Source organism: Sorex fumeus, unplaced genomic scaffold (assembly GCF_029834395.1).
Source record: "Sorex fumeus unplaced genomic scaffold, SorFum_2.1 ptg000130l, whole genome shotgun sequence".
Taxonomy (NCBI): Eukaryota; Metazoa; Chordata; class Mammalia; order Eulipotyphla; family Soricidae; genus Sorex; species Sorex fumeus.
In genome coordinates, this window is record NW_026606187.1 from 9,083,563 (window position 1) to 9,108,099 (window position 24,537).

General features: G+C 41.8%; 1 pseudogene; it reads right to left on the reverse strand.

The window, feature by feature from the left end:
- Positions 1 to 5,279: 5,279 nt before the first annotated feature.
- LOC130046038 (uncharacterized) lies at positions 5,280 to 5,380 on the reverse strand (annotated as a pseudogene).
- Positions 5,381 to 24,537: the final 19,157 nt, after the last annotated feature.

Consider the following 24,537-nt stretch of genomic DNA (forward strand, 5'->3'; position numbering starts at 1 on the left):
TATGGCCAGCTCCCCCATCCCTCTCTGATCTGACACTCTGGGTACGAAAGAGTCGGACTTTACCCTATTCCATTTTTGTTCAGCTGCTAGGTGTCTGGCAAAGCACTGCAAGGGAGGCCTCATGGCTGCTTCCGACTCCCTGTGGAGTACACTGGGCCTGCATGGAGATTTCCTCTGCCTAGCCTGGCCTTTTTCCGCAGCTCCCCTCCGCTAGTAGGGTGAGCAGGGGAAATAGGCTTTATTTACTCTCCTCCCTTCCACAAAACAGAGGTCTTCTTGATATCCTGGAGGGGTCCAGTTAATGCTCCCCCTAGCTGGCATCTTTTATAATAAAGGAAGGGGGAGATGTGGGAAGCTGGCCCTTTAACTGACCAAGGGCCTATGTGCCTGTGCTATGTATGGCCTATGCGACCCTGAACAAGTGGGTCCTGACTAGTGCAAATCTGACCGCAGCCTATGAGCTATGTATGGTTGTCTAAAAGAAAACATTTGTCACAGCTAGCCCAAGAATAAGAATTAACTGACACTGACTAATCAAGTACATGAAACATGTAGTTTTTATAACTCTCCTAACAATATATGATATGACCTAGTGATGTAATTGCCTTCTGTGATGTAAGCATAGTTTCCTGCATCACAAAGTATATAATACCCCTGCTGTCCTGAATAAAGTCCTGTCCTGTCCTGTCTCTTTATCTCTGTTTCTAAACTGTACTCTGTCTCTTGTGTCTTGTGTCTTCATTCAGTTGGTCCCTCCTTGCACCTACAGATCCTAGGGCCACCTCCATGGGCCAGAGTGTGGTCTGGCGGGCCCCCGCATTCCGCAATGGGTGAGATTTGCATGGGGCCAACGGCAACGCTGGCTTAAAGGATCAAATACACGCTGGCACGTTTCCGTAGGCCGTGGACGCGGTGAGCCCTCCCAACGGATGTGCAGTTTTCCACAGCGCCAGCACCCGAGAGCCCAAAGTGATCCCAGGCGCCAGGACAGGGATTCCCGAGGGAGCGGCTCCTGGGAAGGGCACCGGGAGCTGTTCACGCGACTGCATGCAACTGCCAGGAGGAAGCTGGTGGGTGCTCAAACAGGGGGGCTCTGTTGACACCCCCGGCAAAGGGGAGGTGAGGCCTGGGACCTGCAGACAGGTTCCACAAGGTATGGTGGGGGTGGCAGGCCTGGACCAGCTCCTCCTGTCCTGCCCACCCACTTCCTGCTCCTACTTCCCTCCCTGTTCCCTCCCTTCCCCCTGCACTGCCCTGCCCACCCCCTCCTCCTCCCCTGCTCTGCCCCCTGCTCCTGATCCCCCTCCCTGATCCCTCTGTCCTGCCCACTCTCTCCCTTCCTGCCCCTCCCCCCTCAAGACTCACACTATCTGGCTGACCCTTCCATACAGAACTAACAGATGAGTCACTGCCATCTTGGGCGGCCCTCCATGGTCTCTGGCCGCCTGGAGCATATGTTCTCCTGGCAGTCTCGCCCCCCCCCCCCCCACACACACCTGTTGCTGCGGGTAACATCTTGAACAGCTTCCCAACATCTTCCTTCCCAGGGGCCCTTCTCAACATCTCTCACAGGGGCACGGCCTCTCAGCTTTTCCTATGTTGAACTGATCTTTGTCTACTTGGAGCTTTTCTCTCCTACAAATCACTTAATGTTCATCCACTTCCCCTTATATACTCCCACTACCTAAGGTGGAGGGCCTTGCTCTTCTAGCCACCCATGATCATGGAGTTCTCTTTTATTGATTTTAGGAGAGATGATAGTAAAAACTTTAGGAGAGGAAGGGAATTGTAATTCTTCATTGGGCTGTTTATTCAAGGGATGAAGGGGCATTGGCTGGAGGCTGAGCAGCTAGAATGAGCCATGGAGTGACTATAACTTGCTGGGCATGGCCAGGAATAAGGTAGGGGAAACCTGTGTCCTGGTTCCTCTCCATACCCATCACTCTCTACATATGCACCGACTTAATGACTGAGGCAAGAGAAAAACTTATTTTCAATTTCTTGTCACCAAGCCCTTCAAAAGTTCCCAGGTACAAAGTGAGGGCTACTGTGTCTCCTACATGCAACGGTCACACCGGCTGTTCCTCCTGGAGACTGTCACTGTCACTGTCCTCCAGTTGTTCATCGATTTGCCGAGCGGGCCCAGTAACGTCTCCCTTGTGACAATTGTTATTTTGTTTGGCATATTGAATACGTCATGGGTAGCTTGCCAGGCTTTGCCGTGCAGGCGAGATACTCTCGGTAGCTTGCCAGGCTCTCCAAGAGGGGCGGAGGAATCGAACTCGGGTCAGCCATGTTGGCCACTTGCAAGGCAAACACCCTACTTGCTGTGCTATCCTTCCAGCCCTGCTGGAGACTTAGAATGAAAAATGGTGCCTGTTCCCTTTCTCACTTTAAAGCAGGTGCTGTGGGAGTCCCAGGTGTAGGACATGGTCGTTGGGCATTGAATGGGCACATTCATAATCAACAATCAACTGCTTTTTATTTTCCCCCGTGGAACTGCTTTTTAGCATGCTGGTGATCAGTAAAATGTTTTTAATACCTTTTGGGGGGGTGAGGGGCACACCCAGCTGTACTCAGGGATTGCTCATGGTTCTGCACTCAGGGCTCTCTTCTGGTGGTGTTCAGGGGACCATATATGGTTCCTGGAATGGAATCTGGGTCAGGCACATACAAGGCAAAATCCTTACCTGTACTATCTCTCTCTGGCCAGTAACGCTTTAAAAGTGAATTTTCAATAGGAAATAACCCAAGAATTTGGGGGCTGGAGCAATAGCATTTGCCTTGCACATGGCCGACCCAGGTTTGATTCCCAGAATCCCATATGGTACCCCAAGCACCGCCAGGAGTAATTCCTGTGCATCTTCGGGCGTGACTCAAACAACAACAACAACAACCACCCCCAAGAATTTCAAAGATTCAGTCTTGAATGCTTTATTTTCAGTATTGTAGAATGTTCTTTGTATTTTAACTTTTGAAATTATGTATTTGATGAAGATAATGACTGCAGACAAATGGAAGGCAAAGAGAAAATTGATGCTGAAATGCGAGAAAGTTAGGGGGAAAATTTATTTTTTTTTTGCTTTTTTTCAGTCTTCAAGATGAACTCTCTTACTAACCTGATTTGCAATCATATGATCCAAACATGTTTTATATAAAAATTTCCCATGTAATTAAAAATAATATAACTGTAAAATGATATTCATTAATAATAATTTTTCTATTTGACTTGACATTTATTGGAAATAAATACTATTCACACTAGTAATGTGTTATTTACAAATCACTGTCACCGTCCTCCCATTGTTCATCAATTTGCTCAAGCGGGCCCAGTAATGTCTCCATTGTGGCACTTGTTACTGTGTCTGGCATATCGAATATGTCACAGGGAGCTTGCTAGGCTTTGCCATGTGGGTAAGTTACTCTTGGTAGCTTGCCAGGCTCTCTGAGAGGGGCAGAGGAATCGATCCTGGTTCAGCCAGGTCGGCCGTGTGCAAGGCAAACACCCTACCCCGCTGTACTATCGCTCCAACCCTATTTACAGATAATGCTTGCAAATTGAAGCCTAAAAATTCTTTCTTATCATTTAGCACTGTAGCACTGTCCTCCCGTTGTTCACCAATTTGCTCGAGTGGACCTAGTAACGTCTCCATTGTGAGACCTCTTGTTACTGTGTTTGGCATATTGAATATGTCACGGGTAGCTTGCCAGGCTTTGCCGTGAGGGCGAGATACTCTCGGTAGCTTGCTGGACTCTATGAGAGGGGTGGAGAAATTGAACCTGGCTCAGTTGGGCCAGCCGCATGCAAGGCAAATGCCCTACCGCTGTGCTATCACTCCAGTCCATCATTTATAAATAAAAATTTAAAAATTCTAGATAAGAAATCTGTTACTCTTAACTGAAAAATGCAAGAATTTCAAAAATCCAGTCATGACTACTGGATTTTCACTGCTGTAGAATACTTTGGAATTTGATCTATATTTTAATCTGTTACATGTTTATTTTGATTTGAATTTTATATGCAAGCCAGACCTGTCTGTTTTTAAAAATATCATGAAGTACTTTAGTTTTCTTTGAGGGGCCTGAGATTGAATCAGGGCTGCAGGACAAATATCTTAATCCCTGTAATATCTCTCCAGCTCTGAATCTTATAGACCAAAGAAAAAGAAAAAGGCAGTGGTTCATAACAGGATGCATTATTTAAATTTACTATAAAGATCTTTATACTCATTTGTTTTATACATAGACTTCAATTTTAGCTATTTTAAAGCATGACCTTTTTGGAGTTGGGGGCACACCTGGTGGTGCTCAGAGCTTACTCCTGGCTCCGTGCTCAGGGATCACTCCTGGAGGGGCTCAGGAACTACGTGGGATGCTGGGGATTCAATCCAGATTGGTCCATGCAAGGCAAAGTGCTCTACCTGCTGTACTATCACTCCAGCTCTAAGTGTGACTTTTAGATACAAACAATTTCTATTTGAATATGAAACATATCACCCCAATTTTTTTGTATTATTAAAATAGCCATGCATTATTTTACTCCCCTTTCCTTCTATCTCATTGCTGTTGTTATGGTGATTAGTTGTACATACTGCGGGTGGAGTTTGAACACTTAATTTTGGGAGCAAGCTCTTAGCATACATCCAGGTGTGGGCTGGAGAGTAGAGCAGCAGGAAGCAGGAAGGGCGCCTGCCTAGCTGAGGCTCACCTGGCTTTGATCCCCAGCCCCACACAGAATCTCCTGAGCTGCACAAGGAGTGATCCCTCAGCACAGTCTGAAGTGACCCTGAGCACTGCAAGTGTGTGGCCCAAGAACCAAACTTAACAACAATGAAATATCCATGCTAAGTATGGGACAAATATTAGACAAAAAAAATTTTTTTTCATTGAATCACAGTGAGATAGAGTTATAATGTTGTTCATGCTTGGGTTTCAGTTATATAACGTTCCAACACCCATGCCTTTTCCAGTTTATATTTCCCACCACCAATGTCCCCAACTTTCCTCCTCCTCCTCCTCCTCTTCCTCCTCTTCCTCCTCCTCCTCCTCCTCTTCCTCCTCTCTCTCTCCCCCTCCCTCTTTCTCTTCACCCTCCTTCCATCCCCCCACTTCCCTTTTGGGCATTATGGTTTTTGCAATACAGAGACTGAAGGTTTAGCATGTATATCCCTTTACCTACTTTCAACATTCAGTTCATGTTCAGAGTGATCATTTCTAACTATTATTGTCACACTGGCCACTTCTCTATCCTAACTGGGCAAACATTTTATTATTTTTTTTTAAATATGAAACACTTCACGAATTTGCGTGTCATCCTTGCGCATTCATGCTAATCTCTGTATCGTTCCAATTTTAGTATATGTGCTGCCGAAGCGAGCACTGGGCAAACATTTTAAGTATCATATTTTTCTTAAGATTAAATGTGTATATGTTTGAAAAAGGACTCAAGAGGCAAGAAAATATTTTAAATTAATCATGAGAAATTTCAGAGAAATGGTGGCTTAGTAAATTGAGGTTAGAGGGATCTGTGAATTATGAGATTTGGCACCAAAGAGAGACATTTGCCCCCACATATAATCAATCAACAAATTTCTCTTTTCTCCATATAGACTTCTAATTTGTCTAAACACCTATTTATGTTACACACATGCTAACAGAATTATATATAAATATTAATGTATATTAAAACAAATTGGCTCTATGTTAACAGAATTATCTATGTTATGCATTGGCTGTGTGTTAATAGCTTTCCTCTTTCACCTGTGTCATGCCAGAATACTTTTCAAGTTAACCTCTCAGCACCTGTGTCAGAACCGTCTCTGCTTTCTCAAGCATGTCCCCCATCTTGCTTCTGGCACATTGTCATGTTAGTAACAGACAACTGCACACTGACTAAAGCATGATCAGATACGTGTGGGGCACAGTTGCCTTCATGAAAGAATATTCAATGTGTTTTCCTGCTTGCTTCTTAGCATATTCACCATAAACCGTAAATGTTCTAAGAGGAAAAATTATGCAGTTTTTTTTGTTTTGTTTTTGGACCATGCCCAGCAGTGCTCAGAGCTTTCTTCTGGTTCTGTGCTCAGGGATCACTTCTGGCAGGCATATGGAATATCTGGGACAGAAACTCTGTCAGTGTGTGCAAGGCAAGTGCCCTTCCCGCTGTACTGTCTCTCCAGCCCCTGCTGTAGCTACTGGAACATTCTCTTAAACTGCCGTGCAATGTTCCACCGCCTAGATATCCTTCAATTCATTTGGTCATTATGTTTTTATTAGTGAATCTTTAATAGTTTTGCCGTTTATTCAGCAAACAATGCTTCAGTAACTCTTCTTTGTAGATTTCCAACTTCTGTTTGGAATTTAAATTCTATAGAATAAATTTCCGGTTGCAGAATTGATGAGTAGGATATGGAATACATATATCATTTTAGTTAATCAATTATTTAAATTTTAGTTAAATGCAAGGTAAGTGTGCCTTAGCCTCTGTAGTATTTCTCTGGCCCCTGCAGCATTAATTTTAGCAGAGTTTGCTAAACTAATTTCCAGAGTCACAGAACTCTTGCACTCACTCTGGCATGCCTCTCTATCTCCCCGCTCCCAGCCCTGGTCAACATTCTTCTGAACTCTTTGCCACCTGTTGAGTGAAAAACACAGTAACTTCTTGTTTCTTTAATTGTTATTTCTCAGATCATTGGGAAATTGAGCTCCTTTTCTATGTATGTAGAAGCATTAGAATTTCCCTTCATAAAATTCTATTTTGTTTTTACTTGAACTATTTTTACTTGAACTACTTTGCAAGGGGTTCTTTGTCGTTATCAAATTTTAAGAGTTTTTGACAACATGCTTATAGGAACTGTTTTTCTGACGTGTGCTTCAAAGATTTCTCAAAGCCTATTTCTTGCTTTCTGACATTGCTTATTGTCTCTTTTCAGTGGTATTTTAAATATTTACATTATCAAATGCTTCCTCGCTTCCCATGGCCAGATAAAGCTTCCTGTCTTGCTTCAGAAGCTCCCAAATGCACACCCTGAACACAAAGATCTTCACAGATAATCCGCCCATAGGTTACTTTCTTACACTCTTATCTCCCAACTTTTTAAGAAGATGTCTTTTTATACAGAAGAAAGGAAGCTCCCTTCCTGTTCAGATTTCTTGACTGTCCTGCCCATATGTGACTACAGGTTGCCCCCCATGCCAGTGAGGTAGTTCAGTTCTGACGTTGTCCACATGGAGAGGTAGATCCTCTATTTCACAAACCACGGGCTCATTGGTTCAGCACTGCCCTCCGCTCACCCCAGAAGCTACTCACAAGCCCAGTGCTTCCATACTTCTGACACCCCCCCCCAGCGTGCCCCCCTCACCCCCCCCAGCTCAGTTTCATGAATTTGCCTGAATGACTCAAGATGCTCCAGAAACCTGTGTCATTCCTGATCTCCTAATGATCACAACGGATATTAAAGGAAGGGAGCAATAGTCAAGAGACGCTTTGATTGAGTCTCAAGGAAAGGAGTTTTTGTCCTTGTGGGGTGGAGTCTGACAAGGTGTCACCTGGAAATGCCTGTAAGCTCTGAAGTCCCTCCTCTTGGTGCTTTTAGAAAACCGAAACTCTTCAGTGCCACCCTCGAGAACATCATGCGATGACTGAAATGGAAAGGAATGGGAGTGAATATAGATGGACAGCAACTACACCACCTCAGCTTCACTAATGACATCATTCTAATAACACCATACATCAGCCAAGCGGTACAAATGCTGACCGACTTTGACCATGAGTGTGGGAAGGCAGGACTACAGCTAAATCTCACAAATGCTATGTTTATGAGAAACGGTCTTGTTCCCGACGTTCCATTCACTCTCAATGGGACAGCCATCTCCAAATGCAAGAGTTATGTGTACCTAGGTCGAGAAATCAACATGACAAATGACCTGGCACCTGAGTTGCACAGGAGGAAGAGAGTGGCTTGGAAGAGCCTTGAAGAGCATCAAAGAAATAGCTAAGAGGATGAAGAACCTCTGGCTCCCGGCACATCTCTTCAATTCCACTGTTCCTCCTGCATTAACATATGCCTCAGAGACCTGGGCCCTATGAAAACAGGATGAGAACACTATTTGGGTCTCCCAAAAAGGAATTGAAAGAGCTATGCTTGGAGCATCACGCTTCACTCAAATGAGAGAAAGAATCCGGAGTTTCAACCTCCGTTGACGGTCAAGAATCAGGGACACTGTCTCGTTTGCCAAGATGTCAAAAATCAGGTGGACTGGACACATAATGAGATTTGGAGATGACCGCTGGACTAGAGCTGTTACCAATTGGATTCCACGGAATGTCAAAACATTGCGTGGCCGTCCACCTACGAGATGTTCAGACTTCTTTGCCAAGATGCTGAACTATTGGTTGGAGGCTCTTCATGTTTCTAGAAGCAGACCCATTGGGCTACACTGTCACATGACAGGGACAAATGGAGATGTTACTGGTGCCCGATTGAGCAAATTGATGAGTAATGGGATGTCAACTGATCAAGTGATAAAACTCAATAAAAATTGTCGGAGAAAAAAGAGAATAAAGGATTTTAGAAATTTTTTTCTATTTATACAAAAGTAAAATTAATGAAATTTTGATAAGGACTTGAATTCAGTCAGTTAATTGCCCTGATAATAACAGCATTTTCCTACAATTTTAAGTCTTCCAACTCACAAATAGGTAATGCCTTTCCATTATGTGTCCCTCTCTCCCTCTTGGAGAACCTGGCAAGCTACGAGAGTATTCAATATGCCAAACACAGTAACAAGAAGTCTCACAATGGAGATATTACTGGGCCTGCTCGAGCAAATTGATGGACAACGGGAGGACAGGACAGGACAGTGTTTCCATTATGTGTATTTTTTTTTTTTTTTTTTGCCTTACAAGCGGCCAACATGGCCAACCCGAGTTCGATTTCTCCACTCCTCTCAGAGAGCCCGGCAAGCTACTGAGAGTATCTCGCCTGCAAGGCAAAGCCTGGCAAGCCACCTGTGACGTATTTGATATTCCAAAGACAGCAACAATTTTCACAATGGAGACTTTACTGCGCCTGCTCGAGCAAATAGATGAACAATGGGAGGACAGTGACAGTGACATTTTTTTTTTAACCAATATTTTGTGGTTTACTATGTAAACCTACATAGCAGTCTCCTGGGTTAAGTGTTTTCCCTAAATATTTCATTCTTTTTGGTACTATTATAAATGAGGGTTGAAGAAACTGTACAGTGGGTAAGGCTCTTGCTTTGCATGAGGCCTACCAAGGTTCTACCCCTGGCTTCATAACAGTCCCCTGAGAATTGCCAGGAGTAATTCCTGAATGCAGAGGCAGGAGTAACCCCTGAGTATTGCTGGGTGTGGCCCCCAAAAAACCAAAATTATTTTCAATTTTAGTTTTTATAATAATAAACACGATATATTTTACTTTTTGGCTTTGCAGCCTATGACTTTGTTAAAATTATGTTTTATTTTAACAGTGTTTTTGGTGCTATCTTTAATATTTTCTCCATAACATTGCCATTCATCTGAGAACAGAGATAGCATGCTTCTTTTCAGTTTGAATGATGCTCCAACACTTCTTTTTTTGTACTATGCTGAAATGTAGTGACAAGAATTGAGAGGGTCCTAGTGTTTTTACCCTTCACTATGTACTGTGGTGTATCACATTTATAATTTTTACATGTTGGACAACACTTGATTAAATGTTTAAATAACACTTGTTTATGTTGTACAATCCACTTGTACTGTTGAACTCAACTTTCTACTGTTTGTTGAGTTTGTATCAACATCATATCTAGCAGGGATATTAGTCTAGTTTTCTTCCCTTGTCTTTGTCAGAGCAAAGCACACCTCATAGATAAATTTGAAAGTGCGCCTACTGTTCAATCCTTTGGGAAAGCCTGAGGAGGTTTTACGCTAATTTTTTCTCTATTTGGTAGTTACCCAGCTAACACAGCTGGTTACGGACTACTCTTTGCTGAGAGATTTTGATTATTGCTTTAATTTCCTTGCCAATTATAGGCTTCTTCCATTTTTTCATGACTTAACTCTTGTTTGTCCTGAGGAATTTTTTACATTTTTCCTAATTCATCTAATTTTTTTAGTATATAGTGGTATATGATATAGTTATTTTGGTCTCATTATGTTTTATTTCTAATAAATCTAAAACTTAAAAATAAAAGTGATGCTATTGAAAATAAAATTTCAATGATTTAAAACGTTTTTCCCCTAGTTTTGCCAAGAGATGGCAAATTATCAGTGAATTTTTCTTTTGTTTTCTCTCTCCCTAATCTTTATTATTTCTTTTTGCTGATTTTTTTGAATATTGAAAAGCATTTTTGATATTTAAACATTTTTGATTAGTTTTAAGTTAGTAATGAAAGTCAATAAACTTGAGAGAAAGGTTCAGAGACTTCCCAGTGACCCCTCACCCCACACATGGATCATCTTTCCTATTAATAACCACCGTTCATTAGAATAATACATTTTACCATGGGTGAATCTACATTGATTCATAGCCCAAGTTTATATTGTAGCACTTTGTCTTTTTATAGCTTTATTTTTAGCACTCAGTCATATCTCTTTGATGGACTAGAGTTCATTTATACATTTACTTACTGATGGGCATGTAGGTTACTTACAAGTCTGGGCAGTTACAGATGAAGATTCTTTAAGCATCCATCTGTGTAGATTTTAGTGGGAATAGGCATTTTCAACTTTGGATAAACTGCAATTTGCGTAATTGCTAGGTCATGCATTTAGAGTATGTTTAGTGATTTTGTTTATTTTTGATTCTTGTTTTAATTGGGTTCATACTTTCAGGGTAAGGGATTAGGGCCACTCCTGCAAAAGCAAAAGTGTGGGTCCGATGGCTCAGTGCTCAGGTAGACCACTCTGGTGTTACTTACAAGCCACCATGGCAATTTGGGGCCACATGGGGTCCGTGCAGTAATGGGCTTGGACTGAGGGAGTCATGTAATAGATCAGGTACTCTACCATTTGAGGAATTTCTCAGTTCCCAAGTATGTTTAGGTTTTTTTTTTTTTTTTTTGGTTTGGTTGACTGGTTTTGGGACCACAGTGCAAAGGCCTGATTTCTGGCTCTGCACTCAGAGATCTCTCCTGGGAGGACTCAGGAAACCATACAGGGTGCCCAGGATTGAACATGAGTCTGCTGCATGTAAGGCAAGTGTCCTACCTACTGTACTATTGCGCCATCTCATCAAAGATGTTTAGTTTTAAAAGAAATTGATAAACTGGCTTCCACAAATTTCATCGCCACCAACAATGTAAAAGCTCTTGTTGTTCTTCTAGAGTGTTGCCAATGTTTGTGATTTTGGACCATTTCCGTAGATGTGCAGTGGTAGCTCATTGATTTTAAATTAATTTCTCACAATATATTAATATATATTTTGGAGCATTTTCAGCAGTTTATTCATAACAAACAATACGAAATAAATTATCTAGGGTCTGCTTTGGGGCAGGGGTTGGAGTTTGGGATGGAAACATCCAAAATATGGTGGTGGGAAGGTGTAATGTTGGTGGAATTGGTGTTCAAATATTAAATGTAATCAGATATTGTGAACTACTTTATAAAAATAAAATTAAAGTGAGTTGTTTGAGTCCCACCTATTTTTGCGTTTTCTGTTTCCCCTGCACTATTATTTCTTCATATCATTCCATTGTGTTGAAGATTATGATTTGCATCACTGCAATCTCTTACATTTGCTAACTTTGTTTTCTGACGAGTTTATTGTCTGTCTTGGAGAACAGTAGGCACCTACACAACAATACTCTAACTTGTAGATGAAAATTCTCATTTCTATATGTCTTCACCAGGTTTTGATATTATCTGAAACTTGTTTTGACCAATCTAGTAGATGAAGATTATTATCAACGTTTACTTTAGCTAGTGTTTCTCTGCCTACTCTTGTAGAGGCAGTTGTTAGAAAAGCACGAAGCCAGTATGTTGCTGGAGCAGACTCTTAGATAATGATCCCTTGCTTCAACAAATCTCTCACTAACAGTGAGGAATGGACAAAGGCTCCTGTTTCCACTGTATTTTCATCTAGCAGGAAGCTGGAATGCCCACTTATCATTCTTATAGTGTTGCCCACTTTCCTGGCCTCGTGATTCTGGCTCACGTTCCTCATTTCAGGCGTGGTGGACGTCTAGTCCTAAGGAAAAGCTGCTCTTATGCTCCCTGCTCACTCTCATTAGGCTCTCTGCCATTTGTCCTTAAAGTAGCTCTGTTTTGACTGTGACTACTGGCCTCACATTGGCCTACTAGTATCACCTTGCAGTGATGAATAAAAAAAAGTAACAGGCCTGTCTGACAGGGAGTCATTCATGCCAAGTCGCACTCAGCCTTAAAACTTAGGCTAATTATAGTTTCAGTCTCTCTCAAAAGTGGAATTCAAACTCTGGTGTTTCTGGGTCAGCAAGAACTAAACTACGAGAAAAGATGAGCTTTTCTGCCTTTTCCTTGCCCTGAACCCGTCACCTTTTCATATAGAAGCATAGTATATAATATTTTTCTTGTTGCTCTATATTTCTATTTGTGTTTGATAACTGTAATTTCTATCACTCCTTACAAGGTCCTTTTCCTTGCTAGATAAGATGCTGCATGATTCACTCAATCATTTAATAAAGTCAATTTGATCTTTGAGTTTATTCAGATTAATTTTTCAATGTCAGTTGTAATGACAAGATGATATTTTACAAGGCAAAAAAGTGTGTGTGTGTGTGTGTGCGCACGCGTGCCTGCACGTTCATTCATCTTTTAACTTCATCTACTTTTTTTATATCTCCTTCTTTTTGTTTTAAACAATTTCAGCTATGTTATATTTGTTGCTAACATTAACTCAGCTTATTATTAAAACAGTTGACCAAAAGAATTGTTGTCTTGCAATTTCCTAGCAACACAATATCCCTTCCTGGCCTTTCCCAGACACTGAAAACCCAAATCTGCATCTCCCTGATGATTTACGATGAAGAGCATTTTTTCATGTGCCTTTTTGCCATTCAGATTTCTTCTCTGAGAAAGTTTCTGTTTATTTCATCGCCCCACTTTCTGATGGGATGGATGTTTTCTTACTGTAGAGTTTAACCAGTGCCTTGTAGAGCCTTGATATTCACCCCTTATCAGACTGGTATTGGGTGAATATCCTTTCCCATTCTGTATACTGTCTTTGTATTCTGCTCACTGATTCTTTTGAGTCACAGAGGCTTCTTGGTTAAGATAGTCCCATTAGTGTATCTCTGTTTCCACTTACTTGTTCAGTGGCATATCACTTTTAAAGATACCTTTAGTTTCAATGTTGTTGAGGATTTTGCTGACCTTCTCTTCAGTGTACCTCATAGATTCAGATCCGATGTTGAGGTTCTTTAATCCATTTTGAACTGACTTTTGTGCATGGTCTTAGGTAGACGCCTGAGCTCCCCCCCCCTTTTTTTTTGCATGTAGCTGTCCAGTTTTGCTGGGTTTCAAGCTGTGGAGCAGACCTTCTGGTAATTATCTTGCTATTTTTGGGTGTTTTCTCCCATTATGTTATTTAATATTCCCCGGATGAGTGCAGTCTTTCTATGTCTGTCCTTCTCTCTTTGGCTCATTTCACATCGCATGATACTATGTTGTATGTAATTTTCATGACTTCATTCTTTCTAACAGCTGCAGTGTATTCCATTGACAGAGAATTCTTGTATGTAAATTTCATGACTTCATTCTTTCTAACAGCTGCAGTGTATTCCATTGACAGAGAATTCTTGGTGAAGCAATCATTTCATTGATTTTTTTTCACTATATCCCCCCATTTTCTTTGGGTTAGGATGTCTGCTGTAAATCTAAGGGATGCTCCTTTGTATGTGACTTCCTTCTTTTATCTTTCTGCTTGCAGTATTATGTCTCTATCTGTGGTATAAAGAGTGCTGCAATAAACAAACAAGTGCAGATGTCACTTCGACTACACATTTTTGCCTCTCTGGGATATATTCCCAGGAGTGGTATTGCTGGGTCAAATGGGAGCTCAATTTCTAATTTTTTGAGAAACGTCCATACTGTTTTCCAAAAGGGCTGAATTAGTCGGCATTCCCACCAACAATGAAGGAGTGTCCCTTTCTCACCACAGCCGGGCCAGCATCAGTTGCTTTTGTTCTTTTGAATGTGGGCCAGTCTCTGAGGTGTGAGATGGTATCTCATTGTGGTTTTGATCTGCATCTCCCTGATGATTAATGATGTAGAGCATTTTCTCATGTGCTTTTTTGCCATTCTGATTTCTTCTTTCAACTTGCAGGCTATCGAATGTAGCCTGCCCACTGGGCAGAGTCTGGCAAACACCCCGTGGCGTACCAAATATGCCAAATACCAGTAACAATGATGGGTCTCATTCTTCTAAAGAGCCTTGAATGTAATCTCAGGGCTAGGATGAAAGAGACGTTACTGGGGCCTGCTCGAGGCAATCGACGAATAACAGGATGATGAAAATGAAATGAAATGATTTCTTCTTTGAGAAAGTTTCTATTCATTTCATTGCCGCATTTTTTGATGGGGTTAGATGTTTTCTTCTTGTGGAGTTCAACCAGTAATTTGTATATCCTTGTTATCAATCCCTTGTCAGATGTGTATTCGGTGAATATCCTTTCCCATTCTGTAGACTGTCTTTGTATTTTGGTCACTGTTTCTTTGGAGGTTCAGAAGCTTCTTAGTTTAAGATAGTCCCATTTATCTATCTCTGTTTTCACTTGCTCGGCCAGTGGCGTGGCATCTTTGAAAATACCATTAGCCTTAATGTCATGGAGGGTTAATACCATTAGCCTTAATGTCATGGAGGGTTAATACTTTTGTACATGGTATTAGGCAGAGTTCTGAGCCCATTTTTTTTTGCATGTAGCCATCCAGTGATGCCAGCACAATTTGTTAAAGAGACTTTCCTCACTCCACTTCACATTTATTGCACCTTTGTCAAAGATTAGATGATCATATGATTGAGGGGAGATGTCAGTGTATTCCACCCTGTTCCATTGGTCTGCAGTTCTGCCTTTGTTCCAGTACCATGCTGTTTTAATTATTAGTGCTTTGTAGTAGAGTTTGAAGTTAGGGAGGTTGATTCCTCCCATTTTCTTTTTCCCAAGAATTGCTTTAGCTATTCGTGGGGGCTTATTGTTCCATATAAATTTCAGGAGTGTTTGCTCCATTTCTTTGAAGAATGTCATGGGTATCCTTACAGGAATTGCATTGAATTTATACAATGCTTTCGGTAGTATTGCCATTTTGATAATGTTAAGTTTCCCGACCCATGTGCAGGGGATATCTTTCCATTTCCTCATGTCCTCTTTTATTTCCTGAAGTAGCGTTTTGTAGTTTTCTTTGTACAGGTCCTTTACTTCCTTAGTTAAGCTGATTCCTAGGTACTTGATTTTCTGGGGGACAATTGTGAACTTGATTGTTTTTTTTTCATGTAGCTTTCCTCTCTCTCACTGTTTGCGTATAGGAAAGCCATGGACTTTTGGGTATTGATTTTATAGCCTGCAACTTTACTATACAAGTCTATTGTTTCTAAGAGTTTTTTGGTGGAGGTTATTGGGTTCTCTAAGTATAGTATCATATCAACTGCGAATAGTGAGAGCTTGATTTCTTCCTTTCCTACCTGAATGCCCTTAATATCTTTTTCTTGCCTAAATGCTATTGCAAGTACTTCCAGTACTATATTGAACAGCAGTGGAGAGAGTGGGCATCCTTGTCTCGTCCCTGATCTTAAAGGGAAGGCTCTCAGTTTTTCCCCATTGAGGATGATGCTTGCTGTAGGCTTGTGGTAGATGGCTTTAACTATGTTGAGGAAAGTTCCCTCTATACCCATTTTGGCTAGGGTTTTCATCATAAAGGGGTGCTGGATCTTGTCAAATGCTTTCTCTGCATCTATTGATATGATCATATGCTTTTTATCTTTTCTTTTGTTGATATGATGGATTATGTTGATTGATTTCCAAATGTTAAACCATCCTTGCCTCCCTGGGATGAATCCTACTTGGTCATGGTGTGTGATCTTTTTGATGAGTAGTTGGATTCTATTTGCTAGTAGTTTGTTGAGCATCTTTGCATCTGTGTTCATCAGGGATATCGGCCTGTAATTCTCTTTCTTTCTGGTATCTCTGTCTGCTTTTGTTATCAATGTGATATTCGCTTCGTAGAAACTGTTCGGAAGTGTTTTTGATATTTCAATTTCGTGGAAAAGCATAAAGAGGATTGGGAGTAAGTCTTCTTTAATGATTTGGAAGAATTCACTAGTGAATCCATCCGGGCCATGGCTTTTGTGCTTGGGGAGACTTTTTATTACCATTTCAATTTCCTTGGTAGTGATAGGTCTGTTCAGGTATTCCAGGTCTTCTTGGTTCAGCCGTGGTATTCTGTAGGAGTCTAGGAATTTATCCATTTCCTCGAGGTTTTGATGTTCTGTGGCATAAAGCTTCTCAAAGTACTCCCTGAGGATCCTTTGAATTTCTGTAGTTTTTGTTGTGATGACCCCCTTTTCATTTCTCATTCGGTTTATTAGGGTTTTCTCTCTCCCCTTCTTTGTGAGTTTTGCTAGAGGCTTATCGATCTTGTTAATTTTCTCAAAGTACCAGCTCTTGGTTTCATTGATCTTTCGGATTGTTTTTTGGGTTTCCATCTCATTAATCTCTGCTCTGAGTTTTATTATTGCCTTCCTCCTCTTCGGGTTGTGCTCCTTTTGTTGGTCCTTCTCCAAGCTCTTAAGCTGTGAGGTTAGTTTATTTATGTGGGCTCGCTTCTCCTTTCTGAGGAATGTTTGTAGAGCTATAAACTTTCCTCTTAAGACAGCTTTTGCTGTGTTCCATAAGTTTTGGTAACTCGTGTCCTCATTTTCATTTGTTTCTAGGAATCTTTTGATTTCCTCTTTGATTTCCATTCTAAGCCACTCGTTGTTCAATAGCGCACTGTTTAATTTCCGGGTGTTTGATTTAGTTTTCTGTTTTTGTGTGTGATTTACTTCTAATTTAAGCTCATTGTGGTCTGAGAAGATTGTTGATACAATCTCTATCTTCTTAATTTTATGGAGGTATGTTTTGTTGCTCAGCATGTGGTCTATCTTGGAGAATGTTCCATGTACGCTTGAGAAGAATGTCTATTCAGCTTTTTGAGGATGAAGTGTCCTGTATATATCTACTAAATCCCTTTCTTCCATTGTTTCCCTCAGATGAAGTATGTCCTGGTAAGCTCGAGTCTGGTCGATCTATCAAGAGGTGACAAAGCGGTGTTGAAGTCTCCCACTAGTATTGTGTTGCTATTGATGTCTTGTTCCAAATCTATGAGTAGTTGTTTTAAGTATTTTGCTGGTCTCTCATTAGGTGCATATACACTTATTATTGTAAAGTTCTTCCTGTTGTACAGATCCTTTGATCAATAAGAAATGGCCTTCACTGTCTCTTATGACCTTCTTCACTCTGAAATCGATGTGGTCTGATATTAAGATGGCTACCTCAGCTTTTTTCTGGGAGCTGTTTGCCTGTAGGATTGTTTTCTAGCCTTTGACTCTGAGTCTGTGTTTGCTTTGAGTATTGAGGTGTGTTTCTTGCAGGCAGCAGAATGTTGGGTTCAATTTTCTAATCCATCCTGCCACTCTATGTCTTTTAATTGGTGCGTTTAGCCCATTGACATTGAGAGAGATTATTGTTATGGGATTTTGTCCCATTGTTCTGTTGAAATTAGATGTATTTGAGGGGCCTGTCCTGCTTTAAAGTAGTCCGTTTAGTTGTACTTATAACCATGGTTTTGAGTCTATGAAGTTCCTGAGCTGTTGTTTGTCTGTGAAACTGTGTGTTGTTCCTTCTATTATGAATGAGAGTCTCACTGGGTAAAGTATTTTTGGAGAGGCATTTATTTCATTGAGTTTTTTCACTATGTCCCACCACTGTTTTCGGGCCATGAGGGTTTCATCAGAAAAATCAGCTGTGAACTTTAAGGATGCTCCTTTGTAAGAGATTTCTTTCTTCGCTCTTGCTACTTTCAGAATTTTGTCTCTGTCTAAAGTTTTGGTCATTTTGATCAGGATGTCTTGGGGTATTTTTCTTCGGATTTCTTCTATCTGGTACCCTTCGGGCCTCCTGAATGTGGTCACAAGTTTTCTTCAACTCTGGAAATGTTGTAGTAATGATGTCTTTGACAGTTTCTTCTTCATCAAGTTTTTCTTCCTGTCCCTCTGGGACTTCAATAATTCTTATGTTACCCATCTTGGCTTCATCACGATCTTCTCTTGTCATCTGTTCCCGAACTGTGAGTCTCTTTTCCATTTTCTGCTCTTTTCTGGTGAGTCTCTGCACTTCATCTTCGAGCTCACTGATTCTGTTCTCAGTGCCTGTTACTCTGCTGCTGAAGTCTTCCACTGAGTTTTTCAATTCGCCTACCAGGTTTTTCAGATCCAACATTTCCTATTGCGTTTTCCTCATTTCTGCCTTCAAATCCTCTTGTCTTTTATTGGCATTGCTTTCCATTGTTTCTTTTAGTTCCCTAAGCATCCTAAGTAGCTCCCTTCTGAATTCCTTGCCAGAGAGATTGTCTAACACTACAATACTGTTGGTGTCTTCTGGGCTAGCCTCTTCAATAAGAAAGTTTGTTGGGCTTTTGCGTTGCTTTACCATCGTGACCAGTGTGGTTTAGTCCTTCACGTTCACTGTTACTATTCTGGTTGAGTGAGGAGAGAGTTCCCGGATCCGTTCAGCTTTGTTGCCACGAGATGGGATGTTTCCTCAGTTCCCGTCCCCTGCAGGTCAAGGGAGAAAACCGGCTATTCTAGGGGATCGAGCTAGCTGCGCATGCCCAAGGGGAGTCCCAAGCCGTGGGGGCAGGCTGTACCTGGATGAATGAGGAGAGACTGCCCGGAGCCGTTCAGTTTTGTTGCTGAAAAATGGGCCTCGGTTCCCGTCCGGCGCAGATCATACTGTTCCCTCTTATGGTGGGAAAGGATTTTAGATAAGGTTGGTTGATGGTAGGCACCCTTCTACCTTTCGGAGTTTGACCTTCTTCTCAATCACGCGTTATTCTTTGTTTTATAACCGACATTGAGTGAAACTTTTGGAGGATGTGCTATTTGGTACTGAGCTTATACAGCTATTTTCAAACAGGTCTTTGTTGGAAATGGAGTAGGCGAGTGGGATGTTGTTGGATTGTAGTAGAAGAGGTGGGAAATTTTTGGTTGGTATTGGGCTGGAGCGATAGCACAGCGGGTAGGGCGTTCGCCTTACAAGCGGCCAACATGGCCGACCCGAGTTCGATTCCTCCACCCCTCTCGGAGAGCCCGGCAAGCTACCGAGAGTATTCGATATGCCAGACACAGTAACAACAAAGTCTCCAATGGAGACGTTACTGGGCCCGCTCGAGCAAATCGACGATCAACGGGAGGGCCTTTACCTTTATTAGGCGACAAGTTGTGGGATGAGAGTCCTGAGTGCTTGATTTGAGTGATATAACTGCGGCCGCGGAGGAGAATGCCATGCCCACTTTTGGGAGCCCACGCCCCCTTTCTGGTGGCCACGCCCCTAGACCATCCCAGGCCACTCCCACCCAGGATCCTGGAATGGAGGAAGGGTGGTGGACAGTCTCCCCGCTGGGCTTCAGGCGGGAATCAGAGGCGCGGCTGGGGGGCAGGAGCGGTTCCTGGCTGGACTCCCCCTACCCACCTCTTAACTTCATCTACTTTTCGTGAACATCTAAAATTGTGACATAATGAGGCTATCAACCTTTCCTTTCTTTTTTTTTTTCTTTTTTGGATTACACCCGGCGATGCACAGGGGTTACTCCTGGCTCTGCACTCAGGAGTTACTCCTGGCAGTGCTCAGGGGACCTTATAGGATGCTGGGAATTGAACCCTGGTCATCCGCGTGCAAGGCCAACGCCCTACCCCCCACCTGCTGTGCTATCTCTCCAGCTCCTCAACCTTTCCTTTCTAATTAAGTTTTCATCTTTATTCACTCAGAACATTTATTGGAAGAAAATATAATTCAAAGTTTGCTTTTTATTTTGAGGTATTTGTTTCATATCACAGACAATAATAAATTCTCCCTGGATCAGAGACCAAATAATTGTATACTTGTCCCCCTATGCGGGTAGGGCGTTTGCCTTGCACGCAGCCAACATGGCCTACCCGAGTTCGATTTCTCCGCCCCTTTCGGAGAGCCCAGCCAAGCTACTGAGAGCATCTCGCCCGCAAGGCAAAGCCTGGCAAGCTATCCGTGACGTATTCGATATGCCAAACACAGTAACAAGTCTCAATGTTACTGGGCCTACTCGAGCAAATTGATGAACAACGAGAGGACAGTGACAGTTGTCCCCCTATAAAGTGAGACAATTTTCCAGAACCAATCTCTTGTCTTTCTAGATGACACCTCTGTTGTGGTCAGTCTCCAGTCCAGCAGGAGGGTCACTGCTAAATCCCTAGGTTAGCACCTGAAGGACTCAGAAGAATGCTGAGTAATAGACTGGTAATGATTTGCACTGCCAGAGCTTGTATTCTAGTGGCATCCTTCAGCTCTCATGGGAAGTCCCTCTACCAGCCCCAGAGGGAAGCTTTTTAACCTTTCCCAAACACAGTTTCCTTACACCTCCTTTTCTGTTGTGGAGATTCAAGGTAAAGAATGGCCAGGTCTATTCTCCTGCACTGCATGTTTTAATGTACATCTTGTTGGCCGGACCTCTAGACCTATGTCACAGGCAGTAGGTTCTTTTAATTTCTACCTGTAAAACTGAGCAGGTACTAATGCTCAAATGTCAAAAATTGTTCTACGTAGTATATTTTAAGCTTACTCAAACTATGGCTTCTAAATGACTTTAAAACTATTTGGGGAAAAGGCCAAGAAAATTAGACATTATTTTGAATACTTTAACACTTAGTCACTGAGATGTTAGAACATTTAATTACAAATTTGCTTTCATTTGAATTAGCACAGGTGTGACTAATGATTGTTAAAAATGCAAATGTGCTTAAAACAAATAGAATTCTTGATTAAAAAATAGATACAGATAACACTAATATACAATAGAAACCATCATGTACACATACACAAGACAATGGCCTAAATTTGTTAATTGGGATAAATTTTATTTCTCTCTGCTGATTGCAACAGAAAATTGAATTGATTTCTAATCTCTAATTTTGAAAGCCATTACAAATAAGCTAGATCAAAATATTACCTGTTCCTCATCCACATGTTCTCGGTGATGAGCCTTACAGTGGAAATACAAGAAACAGTGAGAAACTAACACAGACGATCTTTACTGTGGTTGTGATACTTAGTTTTTCCCCTTTCACTGTTATTCCAATAGCCATGAGTGCTTGGTCACAAAGACACAATACACACACACACACACACACCAGGTATCAGTGCAGTGCAGTGTGTGTGTGTGTGTGTGTGCACGTGTGTGTGATAGCAAGATATCAAAGATGAAGAAAGCATTAGTTGATGCAGAATGGGAATTACTTAAAAAAGCATCTTGGATGTATAATAGGTACTACAATCTCCTTAACCAAAAATCCAATTGCACTTTTGAGTAGTGTTCTTTTCAACTGAATATTAAATGTGAGTTGAAGAGTAATAAAATCCTTGGGACTCTGGGCATGCCAAATTCAAGAAACTGAATAGGAGAATTGTGTATGAAGACTTTGGTTCCAGCTACAACTGTCACTGGAAGATTTGGGTCTCGAATACAGTTTCCAAAATTATTATTCCCAATCTGATAATTCCCCCTTCTTTGCAGATCTATTTTAAGAATCAAGTACAATTAAAATTTTATATTCTTCTAATATAGTATAATCAATGCGTTTTCGTTATAGTCCACTGACAACAGTGTCACCATGGCTGGCAAGGGCTACTTGGTACTTGCTGGTTAGACACGTAGATGGCTGCCTTCTGCAAGTAAAGATCATCTCTGTAAATTTCCCCATTGTTTCCCACCATTCTGAGAGTGACCCCTAGCATTCAGACTTTCCTTGGAAGTCCCTGACTTTGACTTAGCATAGTGGGGAACCCTGACCCCATTTCCACTCTATATTTCTCCTTTAGGGGAAATCTTTGCTCTAGATCTTACAAGGTTTCAGAAAGATCCTTCCAGAGCCAGATCTTTTTCTGTTGTTTTTCCTACTTCCTTCCTTCTCCCCTCACAACTGTCAGATGTAAATCAAAGCTTGGAGGCTTGCCCTGTCTTCTTCCCTTTCTCAGACTTTACCCAATAGATGTTTGCACTTTCAGCAGCATCTCAAAAAGGCAGTTCCCAATGACTAGCCAACAAGCTTCTTCAAACCCCAGTCACAGGAAACCAACTTGTTAAGACTGAAATTTCTACCATTTCCTAGGGATTTTCATATACATAAATATCATGTGTTTTATTAAAAGATTTTAAGAGTTTTAAAGATTATTTTCTATGTTTTTTGTTAGAATCATATTATATTTACCGAGAAGAGCTGATAAAGCTTTTTTAATAATCTAAGTCTCACACAATGCTAACCAACATCTGATGGACTCTTGAACCACCACAAAGCTTGAGGGGACTCAGATATTTTCTGAGGACACAGCACTGTGTGGTACAGGCCCAGCGAATATATGAACTGGAATATTTGGCTTTTCAGATGAGAGTGAAAGCTGGTGGCCTCTCTGTAGCTGACTCCATGCTGGCTTGGGTTTGCTGAAGACCAGCACACTGAGCTCTGAGCAGTCGGTGCCTTAGCAACCAAGTTCCAATCTGGACACCCTTGTTTTTTGGTTTACAAGGTTTCCTATGCAGCGGGCGGTAGGCCTCTAAGGCCAACTACGTTCGGGTTTCAGGAATTCCAGCTGCTGGATTAACTGTAAGTCCTTTCTTCTTCTTCACCTTGTGGAAGGAGAGTGCCTGCACTCTTGGGTTGGTTGATAAGAGGCTATTTTGGCTGTGCTTCAGTGCTCGAGTCACATGACCTAAACATCTCGTGGATTTCCCCCATGGATTGTGGTAACACTGGAAGTCAGCAGATCTCAACCGGAACGGGTTCTTCTCTTTACAGTCCACCCCCCACGAGAGTTGACTTATTTGTAGATTTAAATGGGTAGATTTGGATATTCAAATATCCAAGTCTTTCCCTCTTCCTGTAATCTAGAATTTCAACTAGGTGTTATTCCAGTTCCTTAGGGACATTGTACAGAGCTGGGACGTTCCGTTCGGATGGAGGCAGGTAGAATGGGTACAATCAGGGCTTTCGTCTTAGACATTCAAAGAGATCATTGGTGTTACCACATCTGTTTCCTCGTCCATAGTGGCAAAGAGAATAACTAAAATCCTTTGAGAGCGGGGAGTCCAGGAATTTGCTCAGCTGCAGCCTCACAGCACACCAGTTTGAGGTCTGTTCTCTCCTGAAGTGGAGCCCCCGACTGGGGTTCAAAAGGGAAGGGCTTCATTCGACTTCGATCCCCCATCTGTGAATTTGCTCCATTTGGCTCAACGCATCTCTAAATAGTATATTAAGATTGTGCCCTTTAATAACTATTTTTTGAGCGGGGGACTTTATATCACTGTGTGCAGGGTTTTCTCTCTGGTCCCCATTGGGGACGACTCCTGAAGGTGCTTGGGGGGCCAGATATAGTGCAGGGATCAAATCTGGGTCTAGTCGGCTGTGTTGATGGCATTTTACCCACTGTGCTATTTCTCACACCCATATATACCATTATAAAAGCAATTTTGATTCCTACCTCTAAAGGGATATTTCCAAGTCCCCTCACTATGAAAAACACCTTCCTTGAACTTTTTTCTTTTCTTTCTTTTTGGGCTACACCTGGTGATGCTCAGGGGCTACCCTGCACTCAGAAATCACTCCTAATGATACTCGGGGGACCATATGGGATACCAGTGTTTGAACCCGGGTTGGCTGCAGGTGCAAATGCCCTCCCCGCTGCACTATTGCTCTGGCCCCAGAGTTGAACTTTGATATCAAGTGAGGTTCACATTCACCAGCATCTTCAGCATGACAGATTATGAAAATATTGTAAATTTATAATCCTAAGTGGCTCTGAATTAAAGAAGGAAAGCTGCAGGTCCCCCACAGAGATAGACTTAATGAGTTTGTGCAGTCTGGGCCACTGATAAGGGCAAACATTTCAGCTAGCTTTTTGTGACCCTTTCGTTCTTTGGTCATGACCGTGTTAGCAGTTTTTTCATTAAAAGACATTTTCGGTATGTTTGCAAGCTTTAGAGAGATAGGTACACCCAGCTGGATGCCTCCAGGGCGCTCCCCAGCAGTGCTCAGGATGCTTTACCACTTGCACTCTCTCCCCACCCTAGAAGAGTCTTCTATGCTAGCTCTATTTTTATACCATGCTAATGTTTCTGCGATGGCTTGGCCCTTCAAAATCAGGATTGATTTTCCAAATTTCCATTATAGAGTGTTTCTCTTTTCTACGATGCTGACGAAGTAATTCCTTTTGAAATAAATGAAGAAATGATGGAGGTGTGAGGTTTACTGAACTGAAGGTGTAACAGAGACCAGT